The 16,648-nt window shown below is 37.7% G+C and overlaps 1 long non-coding RNA gene across 2 annotated transcripts in view; it reads left to right on the plus strand.

Moving 5' to 3' along the window:
• Nucleotides 1–6,755: 6,755 nt before the first annotated feature.
• The window catches only part of LOC122451080, a 40,344-nt gene continuing 30,451 nt past the window's right edge, over nt 6,756–16,648 (plus strand). The window contains exons 1-2 of one of the 2 annotated variants that reach the window (XR_006272304.1): nt 6,756–6,875; nt 13,180–13,295. This is a non-coding gene — a long non-coding RNA (uncharacterized LOC122451080). Of the gene's footprint in view, nt 6,876–7,262; nt 7,398–13,179; nt 13,296–16,648 lie in introns of those variants that run through there. The other variant, XR_006272303.1, reaches the window with a different exon arrangement.

Here is a 16,648-nt window from a genome sequence, read left to right on the forward strand (position 1 = left end):
ATTTGATTTCTGGTTCCTCTGTCTTTTCTAAATCCAGCTTGAACATCTTGAGGTTCAGAGTTCATGTACTGTTGAAGGCTGGCTTGGACAATTTTGAGCATTACTTAACTAGCGTGTGAGATGAGTGCAATTGTGTGGTACTTTGAGCATTCTTTGGCATTGTCTTTCTTTGGGATTGAAATGAAAACTGACCTTTTCCAGTCCTGTGGCCACTGCTGAGTTTTTTTTTAATGCAACAACTCTGTAAGATTGTTGTTTGTTGTTGTTTAATTGCTAAGTTGTCTCTGACTCTTGTGACCTCATGGACTGTAGCCTGCCGGGTTCCTCTGTTCATGGGATTTCCCAGGGATGAATACTAGAGTGAGTTGCCATTTACTTAACCAGGGGATCTTCCTGACCCACCTGAGGTTCCTCTTGTGTCTCCTGCACTGTAGGTGGATTCCTTACTTCTGAGTCACCAGGGAAACCCAATAAGATAGGTATTAATTATAATTATCTCCATTTTATAAGTGATGGAATTAAAGGAAAGAGAGGTTAAATAAAGGACATGCCCAGGGTCCTCAGTTGAGTAACAACATATTGGCAAGATTTGAACCCAGGCTGTGTGACTAGAGTTTTCCCTCTGAACCGCTATAATAAATTGTTCCCTAGACATCCATGCTCTAAGGCAAAGGTGATGGGTGTGGCAGGAAGAAAGGGCAGCACTCCAAGAGTTCACAGGGAAATGAGCTTAATCCTGATCTAGGAAATGCTGGGGTGCCAGGGAGGCATCTGATCTGATTCTCAAATGCTGGGTGGAATTTAGGTGCGTGGCTCTTAGAGGAAGGAGTCTATCAGCTGAGCAAAAAGTTGGAAAAGCATGAGACACAGACAAGAAAACACCACTCACAGTGTGTCTGGAGCTCAGCTAGTGGGAGATAAACTTATGTAGTTTGGAACTTGGTTATTGTTCTGTGAAAGATTTTGAATATTTTTAATTAGAAAAAAAAAACAACAACTAGCTCTTGAGTTTTTTTTTTTTTTTAATGAATGAATTCCAATAAAACTTTATTTATAAACACAGGCACTTGTTGAATTTGGGCTATGTGGCATAGTTTCCCACCTCCTGACCTAAGTTATAAAAAACTACTTACATACCATTATAAAATTTTTGATGTATATGTAGGAAGATACAGCTAAAGTCTGAATGGAGGTGGTGGATGGCAATTTTTTTTTTCCATTTATTTTTATTAGTTGGAGGCTAATTACTTTACAGTATTGTAGTGGTTTTTGTCATACATTGACTTGAATCAGCCGTGGATTTACATGTATTCCCCATCCTGATCCCCCCTCCCACCTCCCTCTCCACCCGATTCCTCTGGGTCTTCCCAGTGCACCAGGCCCGAGCACTTGTCTCATGCATCCAGCCTGGGCTGGTGATCTGTTTCACCTAGATAAATATACATGTTTCGATGCTGTTCTCTCAAAACATCCCACCTCTCGCCTTCTCCCACAGAAGTCCAAAAGTCTGTTCTGTACATCTGTGTCTCTTTTTCTGTTTTGCATATAGGGTTATCATTACCATCTTTCTAAATTCCATATATATGTGTTAGTATGCTGTAATGGTCTTTATCTTTCTGGCTTACTTCACTCTGTATAATGGGCTCCAGTTTCATCCATCTCATTAGACCTGATTCAAATGAATTCTTTCTAATGGCTGAGTAATATTCCATTGTGTATATGCACCACAGCTTCCTTATCCATTCGTCTGCTGATGGGCATCTAGGTTGCTTCCATGTCCTGGCTATTATAAACAGAGCTGCGATGAACATTGGGGTGCACGTGTCTCTTTCAGATCTGGTTTCCTCAATGTATATGCCCAGAAGTGGGATTACTGGGTCATATGGCAGTTCCATTTCCAGTTTTTTAAGAAATCTCCACACTGTTCTCCATAGCGGCTGTACTAGTTTGCATTCCCACCAACAGTGTAAGAGGGTTCCCTTTTCTCCACACCCTCTCCAGCATTTATTGCTTGTAGACTTTTGGGCAGTAGCCATCCTGACTGGTGTGTAATGGTACCTCATTGTGGTTTTGATTTGCATTTCTTGTTGTTTTTTTTTTTTTTTTGGTAGTAGTTTAAATCAAGTACCTCTTAGTTTAAACTATACTGCAAAACTGTTAGAGAGAGGATATTCTAGTGAATTTGAAATAGAGAATCTGATTGTATGGGTTGTATGAAAATATGAAATTTAATTACCATGAAGTGCAAAAGAAAAATAAAAATATACACAGAACATTTCATGTGGTTAAATTTCTTAACACATTAAAGATGTGTTCAGTTTGTATTTAGTTTCAGTAAAACTGCAAGGATATCAAAATTTGTGGACCTTTTTATTTCCTTGTAAAAACAATACTATTGGTGGTTGCATTCAAAGCACATTAAATATTTCACTAAAAACAGAGCCTAGAGAAGTTTAAAAAAGTTATGATTGTGTTTTTAGTTACCTGGGAGTGGACCTTGAAAACAGTACTATGTAAGGCATTCACATGAGCAGGGCTTAAAATATTATCCTCTCTTTTTCTCAAAACATCATTCAAGTGCACTAGATGGAAATTTAATTTTGTAAGATGTCTGTACTGTTCAAATTTGTTTATGGTGTGAGCTTTCAATTTAGACAATTTATCATTACTTGGAGAGGAACTTTTTCTCTTAAGCCAGATTGAGTTTCCTTTCCAGGGAATAGATGAATCCAGGAAAAATGTTTCCACAGCTCATACCTAGCCAAAAGCCATGGCCATGGAGGAATGGAGAGCTCATTGAATAATGACAAAAGGAAAATATGTAATCCCCTTTCCCGTAGCCTCTCGTGCCCTTGACTTGTCTCAAAACTCTCCAGTCCATAGATTCAAGCAGTGTCTATTTTGATTCTTAAATTTAGGGGTTGAACTTCTCCTTCACAACAGTATTAAGCAGGCGATTACAAATATGATATACCTACAGAGGTCTGACTCTAGTTTGTCTGACAATCGTATAATCTTTGGAAGGTCTCTTTATAACCTTTGGAAGGTCTCTTAACTGTCATGAGCATTGATTTCTTATTCTCTCATCTGTTTGACATATCCTCAAAGATTCCTTTTGGTTTTAATGGATTAAGATTCTAAAGGCCAATTTTGCATGACTGCAGTTTCACTCCAATGCTACATTTAAACACTTGGGTTTCCATGCTGTCTCCATATATTTTTGAAGTCATCTTTTCTGTGTCTGCAAGTTTTCTGCAGTAACATAATTACATGCATAAGAGAGGCTAAGTCCTAAATTTGTCTCCTCTGCTGGTTATTTTTGATCTCATAATTTAAGAGATGATACTACTTCCATCTCGAGGGCTGATAGATTCTCCACCAGTGCTACAGAAATAAGTTGGAAGTCATTTCCTTGTAAAATATCTCTCTTTTCTGTATGTATTTACATATTTGTACTGTATATCTTGGCTTCCCAGGTGGCACTAGTGGTAAAGAACCCTCCTGCCAATGCCAGAGACCTACGAGAGATGTAAGGTTTGATCCCAGGGTTGGAAAGATTCCCTGGAGAATGGAATGGCAACCCATTCCAATATTCTTGCCTGGAGAATCCCATGGACAGAGGACCCTGGAGGGCTATGGTCCATAGGGTCGCAATGATTCAGACAGGACTGAAGCAACTTTGCATGCATGATCTTACTGTTATAACAGCGGAAGTCAGCGAGGAAAAGAGAAAAAAATATATGGCAATAATTTACCCTGACACCATTCACCTTAGCAAACTCAGCATCCATCCAGCCCTCCAGCTTCTAATCCAAGAGGATTGCAGTGAGCCTGAGAGGCAGGGAATTTCATCCAAAAGAAGTCTCTGAAACCATGATAAGCTGTTCTGAACAAGAGCTATGTACTCATTACATGAGAAGTTTGGACTGGCCTGCAGGCAATATTCTTGTCTCCCTCAAAAATGTAGGGAGTAAAGGTTTATATAGGTGAGTTGAAATTTCACATAGTTTCTAAGAAGTCTGGAAAGCATCTGAAAGTCCCAATTTTTCTTGAATTTCTGGATTAGGGCATTGTTCTTTCTGTGACTCACTTTTGAAGGCTCTAATAACTAAACATTTCTCCTGATTATCTCTAGGTCATAGGAATCCCCTGTAAGTTGGGTAAAGGTGACCTGTAGAATTACAAGATCTGAATTTAGTGTTAAGGAGACAAGATTGCTTATGTCTACCATGTATATTGAGCTGAGTGCTCTTAGGCAAATGGCAGTATTCTTGATGGTCTCAGTGATGTTGAAGAGTATGGGTAAGATAAATTTTGAGGACTATTTTAGTTCTAAATTTGTACAGTTCTCAGAGTAAATTGCCACATGCTTGTAGATATTTTGGATTAGACCCAAACACCAGGACAAATAAATGTCAACGGTTAATGCTACTTAGCTGGGCTTTGATATTATCCAGAATTGTAGAAGCTTTGGTTTATCTACTTTGATTCCAAGAACTGCTGAAGAGAAAAGTAGCCCAGAGTGAATGTAAGGCTTGCTGTTGCTGTAAGTTAACTTAACTTGAATAACATTGAGGTGTTCTTTTTAGCCATCATTATAGAACAACGATGTAAAGTATATGACTTTTATATTTACTCCTTTTAAATTCTATCATTTAAAAATTGTCCTTGTTATCTTTAGTAAAATCCTACCAAGTTTCCCTAATCCAGTGACAATCAGTGACACAAGATTTTTACTGTATATACAATGCTATGTTAGTCACTCTGGAAGGATAAAAACACCTATGGCAAAGCGCTTGCCTGTAGGTTCTAGGAGAAGAGAAAAACCATTAAGAAACAAACACATGAACAGGAGTGAAAGAATCAAAAACCCCAGGACATTCTGCAGGAGAATGGATTTAACCAAAAAGGGAAAATGCATGCTTTGGTTTTCTAATAAAATAATTTGTGAGCACTTTGTTCAATTAAAGATTATTATACTTAGAAGCAGGTTGAAATCTTTTTCTTCCCAGCATGCAAAGCCTTCTTTAAAGATAAAGGTTGTCGTGGTATTTTTAATTATTGAGGTTGGGTACTTATTTCCTTCTTACATTCATGTGCTTCCAAAGGGATTTGGAACATGAAAGAGTTTCGTAGCTGTTTAGAGAAATGAGAATTTAGTCCTTTATATTTATAGACATTACTTTCCAGTTCTATCTAAGTTCAGACTCTATTCTCTGTAGTATTGAACCTTCCAAGTTGTGTTACACCAATATAATGTATGATCTGTGTGCCTGGAACATCCAAACACTGATGAGTTTCTAGAATACATTAAGGCAAATTAGTTTCAGCTAGCTTTGTCCTGCGTGACTTTTTTTTTCTATGTGGTTTGTGAATTATCAAATAAACATATCATTTAGGAAATACAATTTTATAACGTACTTCTTATTCCCAGTAATTGTAGCTCAAACATGATATAGCAATAATGCAGTTTGTCTATCATGGGCTGACTACCTGAAGCAGTGTCTGGGCATGTTATTCACGAGCTTAAGATGACCAGAAAATGATAATTTTGGGGGTAATTTTGATGGATCCTTGCTCACCTATCAAAATCTTATACTATAACTGTGTATGTTTGAGTAGTGTTTAGTGAAGGTAAATATTTCTGTCTTGTCATGTATAATTTTTTTTAAGTAATGCTGATCTATCATAAGGGCTTTCTAGGTGGCTCAGTGGTAAAGAATTCGGTGGGCAATGCAGGAGACATGAGACAACGGGCTTGATCCCTGGGTCAGGAAGATCCCTTAAAAAAGGAAATGGCAACCCACTCCAGCATTCTTGCCTGTAAAATTCCATAGACAGAGGAGCGTGGTGTTCTATGGCCCACGAGGTTGCAAAGATTTGGACACAACTGAACGACTGAGCAAGCAAGCAAAGCACATCTATAATAAAGTACTAATTTATAATAAAGTATTGGCGGTTTTATTTCTGATTAAGGTTAGACCATTTCCCTCTATTTTTGAAATAATGTTAATGGCTAATGCTTATATAGTACCCACTATTTGCCAGACACTACGTGTTTTGTAGGTATTGGTCCACTTCATGTCCAAAACAACACCATGTATGTAGTAGGCATTGTGATGATCACAGTCCCATTTTACAGGTGAAGAAAATAAGGCAGAGTGATTCAGTAAATTGTCCCAGATCATAGAGGCACCAGTTCTGAATTTGCACTCAGGCACCCTGACTCCTGACTCTTATTATCATGCAGTACTTCCTCTCCTCAAGTCAGCCTGCACCTCAGCAGCCCTTAATTTCGAGGCCTGGAGCCACAGTATGGAACTTGAGCAACTGTAGCCAAATCCTGTTTTTCACTTAATCACTCAACAATAAATGAGTGAGATGGGAAGAACTAGCTTGCAGCCAGCTCTGGCTCCATAATTCATAGAACTCAGTCCAAAATGAAATTGTGGGGCCTCTTGTTCAAAAAGTAGGAAAAAAAATAGGATTAACGACACTAAAATATAAAGCCTTTCCCTTCTTTCATGGTTTCCCTCTTGTCATGGAATTTTTCATCTGCTGTTGAATGTTGTTCTAAGTAAAGAAAAATTAAAAATTGAAGTTATTAGCATGAATTTGCCATTCATCTTTGTGTTGTGCAATGTCTATTTTCACGGCAAATAGAAAAGCATTTAACTTTTATGTGGAATCACCAAAATCATACAGTGATTTTTTTGTTACTTGTACCTGAATATCTTTTTTTTTCTTTCTTACCAGAACAGTGGAAACTCTGCATAAAACTAATTCAACTGTTTTTATTTCACTACTTGACATGCACATTTCACCAACACTTTCTCCTTCTGGCTTACTGATGAATAGGAAGGACTGAAGGGAATGTGAGTTGTCCTGTTCTTTTTCCATTCCTTCTGTGTTATAATTTTCAATGTAAAATAGTTCATCAATAGGAAGGAAGTAGGTTGCTCGGTTGTGTCCGACTCTGCAACCCCATCAGGCTCCTCTATCCATGGAATTCTCTAGGCAAGAATACTGAAGTGGTAACCTAGCCCTTCTCCAGAGGATCTTCCCAACCCAGGAATGGAACTGGGGTCTCCGGCATTGCAGGTGGACTCTTTTCCAGCTGAGCTACCAGGGAAGCCCAAGTTCATTAATAACTGGAACTAATATGAGTATGAAAGGATATGATAAAATTCCTTGGTTGTTCATGTTTCTTGTAACACCATTGCTTTTCTTTCTTTTAAAAGTAATTCTGTTTCAAACAGGAAGCGAATCCTCTTTGGGTTCAATTGCAGAAGCAACACACTGTTTACTTGATTAGCATCTCTCTCAACCTTCACTTATGGTAGGTCCCCTGGAATCCAGTGTACATGGACGCACAAACACTATGTGTGAATTGGGAGGTAAGGAGCAGTGCAAACTGATATGCATTTTGCTTGTATCTCCTCTGCTTATGTGTGTGTTCCATTGTTCCATGGGACTTTGCTTAAAAAACACAAGTGCAAAAATGAGATTTTGGAGAATGTCATGATGGCAATAGCAGAGTTTTTTGAGGGCAAGGCTCTGCACAGGTTGTATGCCTGAAGTAAGCCTAGCTTTGGGCCGTTAGATGAGATGGAAGCTGAGTTGAACTAAAACCACTTTTTCAAGTTAACCCCAAACATCATGCTAAAGATTGGGATAGATGTATGTGCACTGTCACGGGTATAATAGATGGCTAGTGTGAATCTGCTGTACAGTATAGGGGACTCAACTCAGTGCTCTGTGGTGACCTAGATGGGTAGGATGTGGGAGAGAGCGGGTATATGTATACATGTAGGAGATTCACTTCATGGTACAGCAGAAACTAAACCCAACGCTGTTAAAGCAGCTATACCCCAATAAATAAATCATAATGAATAATAATAATATATTTTTTTAAATGTAAGAGATTGGCCTGGGACTGTTAATTGTAGTCACAAGTGATCAAAACAGGCCACTGTGCCTCCAAAGGCAGTGGAGTTGGCCGACTACTGCTCTATTGACATGAAGCCCTGCTGAATGATGATGAAAGATGGCCTACCATTAACAAATGGTAAGTGCTAAGTGTAAAAACTGGAGAGCCTGGGTGGTTTCAGCATAGTTAAAGGGCAGGTATAATCAAATGGTAGAGAGGAGAATTGATTAGGAGGGTTGCTGAGATGTTTGGACCCTTGGCCGAGGCAGATCTGCCCTGCGAAGGTCAGAGTTCTAGAGGGAAAAACTGGGAATTCTGAGAAGTGGGACAGGGCTCTCTGGGTGTCCCTGAGGATATTGACTCTACAGCCCCTCTGAAGCCTCCAGATGTGCAGAGGTGGCCACCCTGCCCTTCTATACAAAGAGCTGGCACTGCAGCTGTGCTGGAAGATGCTGCAGGCTCTACCCACAGGTCAGTTGGTACCCTGGTCAGATTCAGCCCTCATTCATCTCTTCTGGCTGCCAAGCCAATAACTACAGATTGGATTTTTAAGACTGCTTGGTCAACAGACCAAAATGTAAGCCTGAATAAGCAAGAATGTATTAACCTGAGGGCACTTTCTTGGGAAATAAGGATTAACACCCTAGCAAAGACTCTAGTCATGGGGCACATATGCTGCTGTGGTGGCTTTTGGAAACCTAGAAAAACAACGGCCAACTCTCAGTAAGTTAGGAATGCCTAGGTTGACCTGGCTGATGGTGGATGAAGGGAAAAATTATGCTTGAGAGAGGTGGGCATGTTGGAGTGGCTATATTAAGGAAAACCCACAAAACCCATCATGAGATTATATCCCATGAGAGAGCCGAGAGAGGACAGATCATATGTTAAAACCACCAGGAATGTACTGGAGAGAGATGCAGGCCAGCGATGATGACCATTATCAGGCTCCATTTCAAGGTAGTTGCGAAAAGAATATAGTTGGTTAGTCACCTGGGTTCTAGTCCTCATTCTAAAATAACGGTGATGCAGGATAGTTATAAAATTCTCTAGGCAAATCATTCAGAAAGTTTCAAATTGGAAAAGAGAAGTCTTTATGGTTTCCTCAGATCTGTATAAGTCTATGCCTTACTGCTCTTGGCTCTTAACACTTTTCTTTGGCTGTGTTGAGTCTTTGTTGAGGTGTGTGGACTTTCTCTACATGCAGTGCTCAGGCTTCTTTTTGTGGTGGCTTCCCTTGTTGTGGAGCACAGGCTCTAGAGGGTGAGGCTCAGTAGTCGTGGGCTTAGATGCCCCTAGGCATGTCCCCAACCAGGGATCGAATCTGTGTCCCCTGCGTCACTGGCAGATTCTTAACCACTGGACCACCAAGGAAGTTCCAGAGTTTTATTTTTAAATTGATTTATTTTTCCCTAATGTCTGAAGAGGTAGATAATATCATTTAAGTTTTAGGGATTAGGAAACAAAAGTTAAGAGAGTCTGGATGATTTAGCATGTTTTAAAGTTGACAAGAGAGAGATAATTACTTACTATTGCAAATCATGAAGCAAAGTGGTCTGTGTTTGAATAAAGGCTCTGTAGCTCACTAACCCTGTGACATTGGGCAGTGACCTAAATTTCAAACTTAGTTACTTTAACTGCAAAATGAGGTTAAGGCTAAAATTTGAATTATAGATTATTTGGAATGTTACCTGTGATAATCCAGGTAAAATGCATGTAGCATATATTTAATAAGTATTAACTCAAAATGCATTTCCTTTACTGTTGCTGTTGGGCTTGCCACTTGCATCTGCCTGCCTGATCTTTCAAACTCCATTTTTATTTTGGAATTCCAGGTACAGGAAGATATGACAACGCTCTGTTTTTATTTAAAAAACAAACTAGTATACAAGTATTTATCACTCTGTCACTTCCAATATCAAAATTTAAAAATCAATGGAGCCCAAATTTGAAAATGTACAGAGAAGTTCACCATTAAATCACTTCACTTATTTTCTCTTTTCAAAAAAAAAAATATATATATTTTTAAAACAGCAGGATAAAAAAAGAAAATCATGTTCAAGAGAGGGCTGTTAGCCTACTACATTTCTTCAATGATTGATTGTATTTTCTACCAGGACTCAAAGGAAAGAAGAGAACATGAGGGTTGATTGCATCAAAAGTGTGTCACAAATAAAGGAATCAAGAAATCACATATGTCTGCACAGAAGTCAACTAATAAATCAAAAGCGTGTTCTTAGCTAAGTCAGATGTTTCTTTGAAACAGCACATGGTACAATTCTAACATGCTCTAGATTCAGCTACCGAACAGGCTGTTGCTTTCAACTAGTGAAAAATCTTGCAGCGCAAATGTTTATAAGGCTGGTAAAACCTTTTAACTTTATTTTATGCCCTGATTAGCTATTACTGGTCTGATGATTACATTGTAAAACCTAAAATCATAAGTGGAGAAAATAACCTTTTGGCAAGAGTGAACCCTAATTGTTACAACGTCCTATATTATGTGTTCATCATTTCTCTTTAGCAGTTATTTTGATGTAAAATTTAACAAGTTTTCTTTCATCCCATATCAAGTCTGTATTTTTCTTTAAATTGTGGATTTAAATTTCCACATCACTTTTTAGAGTTGAGAGTCATAAAATTAACATATGTCATAATAATTTTAATCAGATCCTCATGATAGTACCATGTCCTAATCAGGGAACAATAAAAATTATAACCTTTAAAAATGTTAAGATGACTGTATCTTACAACAAAGAATAAGCCAATCCCGTTATAGTGGAAGAAAACTAATTCACATAGAGTTTTAAACTTTCAATACTAAAAAGTCCCTGACTATGTGAAGGTTGCTGTGGGTGTGTGTAACTTTGTAGCAAAGGAGAAACTTCTTAGACTATGATTAATTGACAGAGGTAGGAGGAATTTGGCTCAGTTGATCATTATTCTATTTTTCAATGATATTTAATTGCTATTATATTGTAATGTCAATGGTAGTCAATGTCAAATCTGAAAACTATATTCTACCCCCATTCATCCTTTGACCAAAAAAAAATGCAGCACAAAAATGTGTGTTTGTTAGTTACTGATACCAAGGAAGGACAGTCTTTCAGAGGAAATTATTGAGTACTGTATTTTATCAGATTTAAAAGGGAAGGAGGGTCAGCAGATATTAATGAAAAATTGGGGAATAGAAAACTAAGAGAGGAATCATTGGTTTAATTTTCTAACCAGTAATCAGCTAATTATTCTGAATGGAAACCAATCTTTCATCTTGAGTGACCAAATGCAACAGCAATGAGAAGGAAGAATGGCCTCCTTCCTATATGTAGAGCTACTTAAGTGCAATGAGAGGGCCCTGGAGTTGCTTTGCCAGAATTCTGAAATCCAGGGATTTTTTTTTTTTGCCTATTTCTTCCTTTCATTAAATCTACTCATTATTTTCCAAGGCTGCCAATTCTGTGTGTAGTGTCTATTCACAGCACTTAATATTTCATCAGAGCCTAGTGCTATCATTAGGAGCCAAACAAATAATGGAAAAGCTAGGCTACAAAGCCAAGTGGTCAAATGGGAGGGAATGGCTACATGGTGCCTAAGTACAGCGGCTGTTTCAGTTGTGTGATTTTTTCCCCATCTGGCTCCCAAATCAAATAATTGAAGAACATAAAAAGGGAAATGGCGCTAGTGAAATGTTCCCTCTCTGATAGACACTTGGCACCTGCTGTCTTCATCATGCTTACACTGATCCAGGCCCAAGACCAATTCTGTTCATAGTTAAGAAATATTAATGAGGCTTGCAACAGTAACTTGCTGACTTAGTGTCAGGCCATCCCATATGAAAGACCTGGCCCCTTGCTTGTGCCCCAGTTGCAATAAGGGGTGTTGTAAATCCTTTGAACACAAATGTGACCTTTCCCAATTTCCTGCTTAATTTCTCCATGACTTGTTCTTCTCCCTGAATCTTACCCAATTCTACCTAATACCAGGCTTCTGGATCTCTCTGTCTCCTTTCCCGTTTGCTTGCTTATTCAGACTTCTAATTGCCTGCATGTGCTTCCCACTAATAATCATGCCCCACATTTAGCTGTTGGGATCTTCCTGCCATGTATTGCCTGATCACTTAGATTTGCTGTTAATCCCTGGACATACCACATGTGGAATCAGAATTACTCCCTTTTCCTACTTTAGCATCCATCTTCATTTGCCTCCTCTTTTCATTCAGGTCAACCTGGCTGGTCTGATATGCCCTGTGTGCTCTGGTTCTTTGATTATGGGAAATAGGAAGAAATATATGGGCAGAGGGCCTAGAAACATGGCGGCAGTGAGAAATCTAAACTTCAGAGTTGTCTCTGCCTTGCTGCTATCTTGGATAAATTTTTCCATCCTTTGTTCCTTTTGCATTGTACAGAGAAGGCTTTTGTGAAGTCTTGATTAATCTGAAACTACAGTGTGCGACAGCTCACAGGTAGTGATTTTGGCAGCTATTTTGAGTTTATCCACATGTCAGTAGCAGTAATTGCAAGCTTCTTTTCTTGTTAATTCCTGCAGTTGCCACTCTTCTTCCCCTGCTGTGAAATTTTGTCCCTCTCCAAAACAGAACACATTTTTTTTTTTCCTGATGTGCAGAGCACACTCATTAATTTCTCACTTAGTGATGATTCATTAATCATGGAAGGGCATGTGAGCTGCAGTTAAAGCAACTCTTTTAATTTAATTTAACAAACATTTATTGAGTGTTTAATGTGCAGAGCAAAGCGCTAAGCATGAGACCCGAAGAGACCCAGTTTGTAGGATATGTAAATTATCTCTTCATCAGGATAAGTATTTAATAAACTTATCTTAATGAAAATCTAATTGATATATATTATGGTTTTATGTTTAGATAAAAATTTAAGAATAAACTTTAGTTATAAAGAAACATACTTGGATTGTTTCTATAGAGAATGAGTGTGTTTTATTTAAGTAACTTACTTACAGTTCATAGTCTTATGAAAACAGTGCCAAGTCAAAAACAATCCTTCAAAATGTCACAGCTTATGCTTCCCTTTTGTATACCATTTCTTTTCTTCTCTGTTGATTCCATTGTGTAGGAATAATACAGAGACAGAATCACGAAAATGGTTATAAAAGAAATGATCTTTGAGCAAAACTAGGGTACAGTGTGAAATAGTCATTTTATATAATCGAATTATAGAATCATGGAATGTTAGAATAGATAAGATCCAGCCATCAATTTTATTTCAATCATTTTACAGGTAAGGAGGCTCTGACCCAGGAAGAAGGAATGGTTTGCCCATGATTGCCCAACTAGTTGGAATCAGAAACCAGCTTTTGATCCAGGTCTGAAATATTAATCATGACTCTCTGAATGGTGAGAACCAGAAAACAAACTAACTCGGGAAATTATTGGTCATGTGTTTGAGAGGTGGGTGGATTGCAGTCATGGCTTGATCTAAGCGTTCCAGCTGTTTTAGTTTCATTCATTCTCCAACTCCAGAATCAGCTTCTCTCTTTGGTGGACTCAATTCCTCCTCCTGGTAAAGATGTTCATAAGTAGCCACAGGATAAAGTGTTCCTGGCTTACTGACTTTACGGAAAACATGAAAAGAGAGTAATTTCTATTATATGAACATCACTCAGGATCCTGATTGCCTCTTCTTGGCTCATGTGGGCACCACCATGACAGTCACCAACTTCCAAAACGTGGGGGATTGTGACTGGCCAGACATGGCTCACATATCCATTGTCTTTGGTCAGAGAAGCCCAACTGCTACCAAAATAAGGGCAATACTAGGAAAATAGTCTGGACAGACAAAAACAAAAACTACATTAAAAAAAAATCTTAAAGAATTTAAACTGGCTCATAATTAAAAGAAAACAGAATTGAAACCCAATTTTATATTTTTGGAATATTGAAGAAAGTTGGAGATATTGATTAGGATATTGTTTGCTCTATTAGAGTTTGTTGCAAACAATGAATAATTGTTATCAGCATAGTTCACTCTCCTTTTTCCATAACCTTCCCTTTTTCCATGGGAAGGTTCCCCCCGTCCCCGCCATGATCTAAACCTATCCACTAATAATTAGCAACCCCCACCTTTACATTCTCTCTTTATCTCTCTTATTTTTAACTGTAAAACTCCAGGTAGACATCAGAGAAAATTCTTATGAAAAAAGCATTTAGGAGTTCTTGTTCATATTTTTGCCCATAATATGTTCATAATTGTTCAATATTGCTCATAAATTATTGTTCATAATATTATTCATATTATTTTGATTCTTTGATACCTCTTATGCCTATTACATTGTAATGAATACTAATGAGTTAACGAAGGGTGAATAATTTAATTAGGACTTGCTGCATGCAGAGAAAGTGCTATAAGGTTTTGTTTTTAGATAAATTAAAGCTTTTTGAAAGTTTACCTTTCTGAATATAATTATTTCTGTCCCTGTGTATTATCAAATTCAGTCACTGTAATTCAGTGTGCTCAGACACATACAACACACATATTCATTCAACACTCAGAAAGTTCTTTCTAGAATGAATTAGCTAATAAATGACTATTTATAAACACAAGCACACACATTTATAAACCACCTGACCTCAAGGCAAAGGGGATTAACAACACTCAACCACTTCTAGACTTTACTGATCTGTAATTCCACCTCTGTGAAGTAGATGTTATTCCTATTTAAATGATTATGTAATTAGACCAGTATACTATTAAGAGTAGCAGTTATGTCAGATCCTGTGGGTTTTAGTTCCAGCTTTGCTTCTTACTAGTTTACTTGCCTTTGCTAAGTCTTAGTTTCCTCACTGGAAAAATAGTGAGAAAAAATAGGATCTAAACATGCTTGGCAAATAACACTTGGATTTGCCTCATTCAAGATTTTTTGAGGAAAATAAAGTTAGTAAATGATTCCTGTGTTAAAAATCAAGTGAAACATAGATACGTTATGGCTTCCCAGTCCTCTTTTACCCCAGTTCCTCCCATTAAGTTGGGTATTGTAGCCAGATTTAGACTTTCAATTCCTTGAGTTCTTTATTTCTAGTTATTTTCCCTCTTATTTCATCATGGTCATCCCACACCACAGAAATTCTCTGAGCCTGGGCAAATTTTGAATTCCTCTACCTCTGAAAGGCTCCCTAATAATATTTCATTGTCACTGCCGTCTCTTACTTTCCTAACACACATTGAGAACTCCGGGTCTAGAAATCGCTTCTCTCTCCCTATTAGCTTCCTTGCCTACTGCCAATGCTTTAGGCTTATTTTCTCTGAGAGTAGACACTGTCGATATACCCACTTCTCTTTTCCTATTATCTGTTACTCTCTGTGCACTGTGACCTTCAAGCTTTCTCCATCTCCCCAAACTCTATACTCCAGCAGAACTGAAAGTACTGGAAGTTCCTTAAATGTGCCCTGCTGTTACTGGTTTTTGTTCCTTTGCTTGTACCACTCTCTACTTGAAATACCTGCCATACAAAGATACATTTAATTTTAAAGTCTTCTTGGGAAAAAAATCTCTGTAAAGATTTTCGTGATCACCCATCCTAGGTTAAATCTATTACTCACCCATTTGGTGCCCCACAGTGTTCCGTATCCATACAGGAAGACACATGTTCTACTCATTTACACTTTTGATTTTTATATCCACCTTCCATGGCTGCTTAATTTCTGTATGCTCAGCATTGGTGTAGTGCCTCACATGCAGTAGGCTATTAATAACTATTTATTGGATGAATTTAGTAAATGAATTAAGCAAGGGGAAATACTGTCTCCCTGGAAAAATTAAAGTTTTTATTTTTCCAGTACTAAGGCACATACAACTCTCCCTGCCTTTCTCTGCAGCTTTTAAGAAGTACAGAGTCAAGTGTGTGAACAAAAATTATTAGCTATATTAATGCTCATTTTTGGTGTATTTGAATACTTTCTTTTACTTTATGTAGAGTTTCACATGAGTAACTTCAGATTATGTGATTTAAAAAAGTAACAGATGTGTGTGTGTGCCTCTGTGTGTAGAAAGGTGGGTAAATAAATAATTTCAACAAGTTATATTTCAGAAAATAACAGTATTTTTCTTGACACATTTTGAGACTTATATGTGCACCAGATTAACAGAGTTTTTCAACTTGCTGTAAAATAAATAAGATGAATGTTTTGCATGAAGAAAATCATATTCCAGCACCAAGAGTAAATCTCCCCTTTTTGAAATTTATAATCAATACACAGAAATGTGAATATCTTGAATAAATCTTCCACTTAAATCTGTAAATTTCAAATAATTTCCTTAACACAAACATTATCTACGGCTCCTGAAAATATCTAGCCAAATGTTAAGATCAAATCCATAGATGGTATTGTGCTGAAGTCTAAATTTTGTGATCTAGATTTCTGAGAAATATAGGGGAAACCATTGAGATATACAAATTCATTATCGTATAACTAGGAAAGCATGTGCCAAACCACTCAAAAAAGTCCTCAAGTTTGGTAAACTGGTTTTCACACCGAAAATATTTAGTTAATTATGTCAAATATTGGAATGCATAATCTAACATTGTAGTTAAGATATGTATTCCCAAGTGGTGCTAGGGGTAAAGAACCCACTTGCCATGCAGAAGAGGTTAGAGACATGGGTTTCATCCCTGAGTTAGGAAGATCCCCAGAACAGGAAATGGCAATCCACCCCAGTATTCTTGCCTGGAGAATCCCACGAACAGAGGAG

This window comes from Cervus canadensis, chromosome 12 (genome assembly GCF_019320065.1).
Source record: "Cervus canadensis isolate Bull #8, Minnesota chromosome 12, ASM1932006v1, whole genome shotgun sequence".
NCBI lineage: Eukaryota > Metazoa > Chordata > Mammalia > Artiodactyla > Cervidae > Cervus > Cervus canadensis.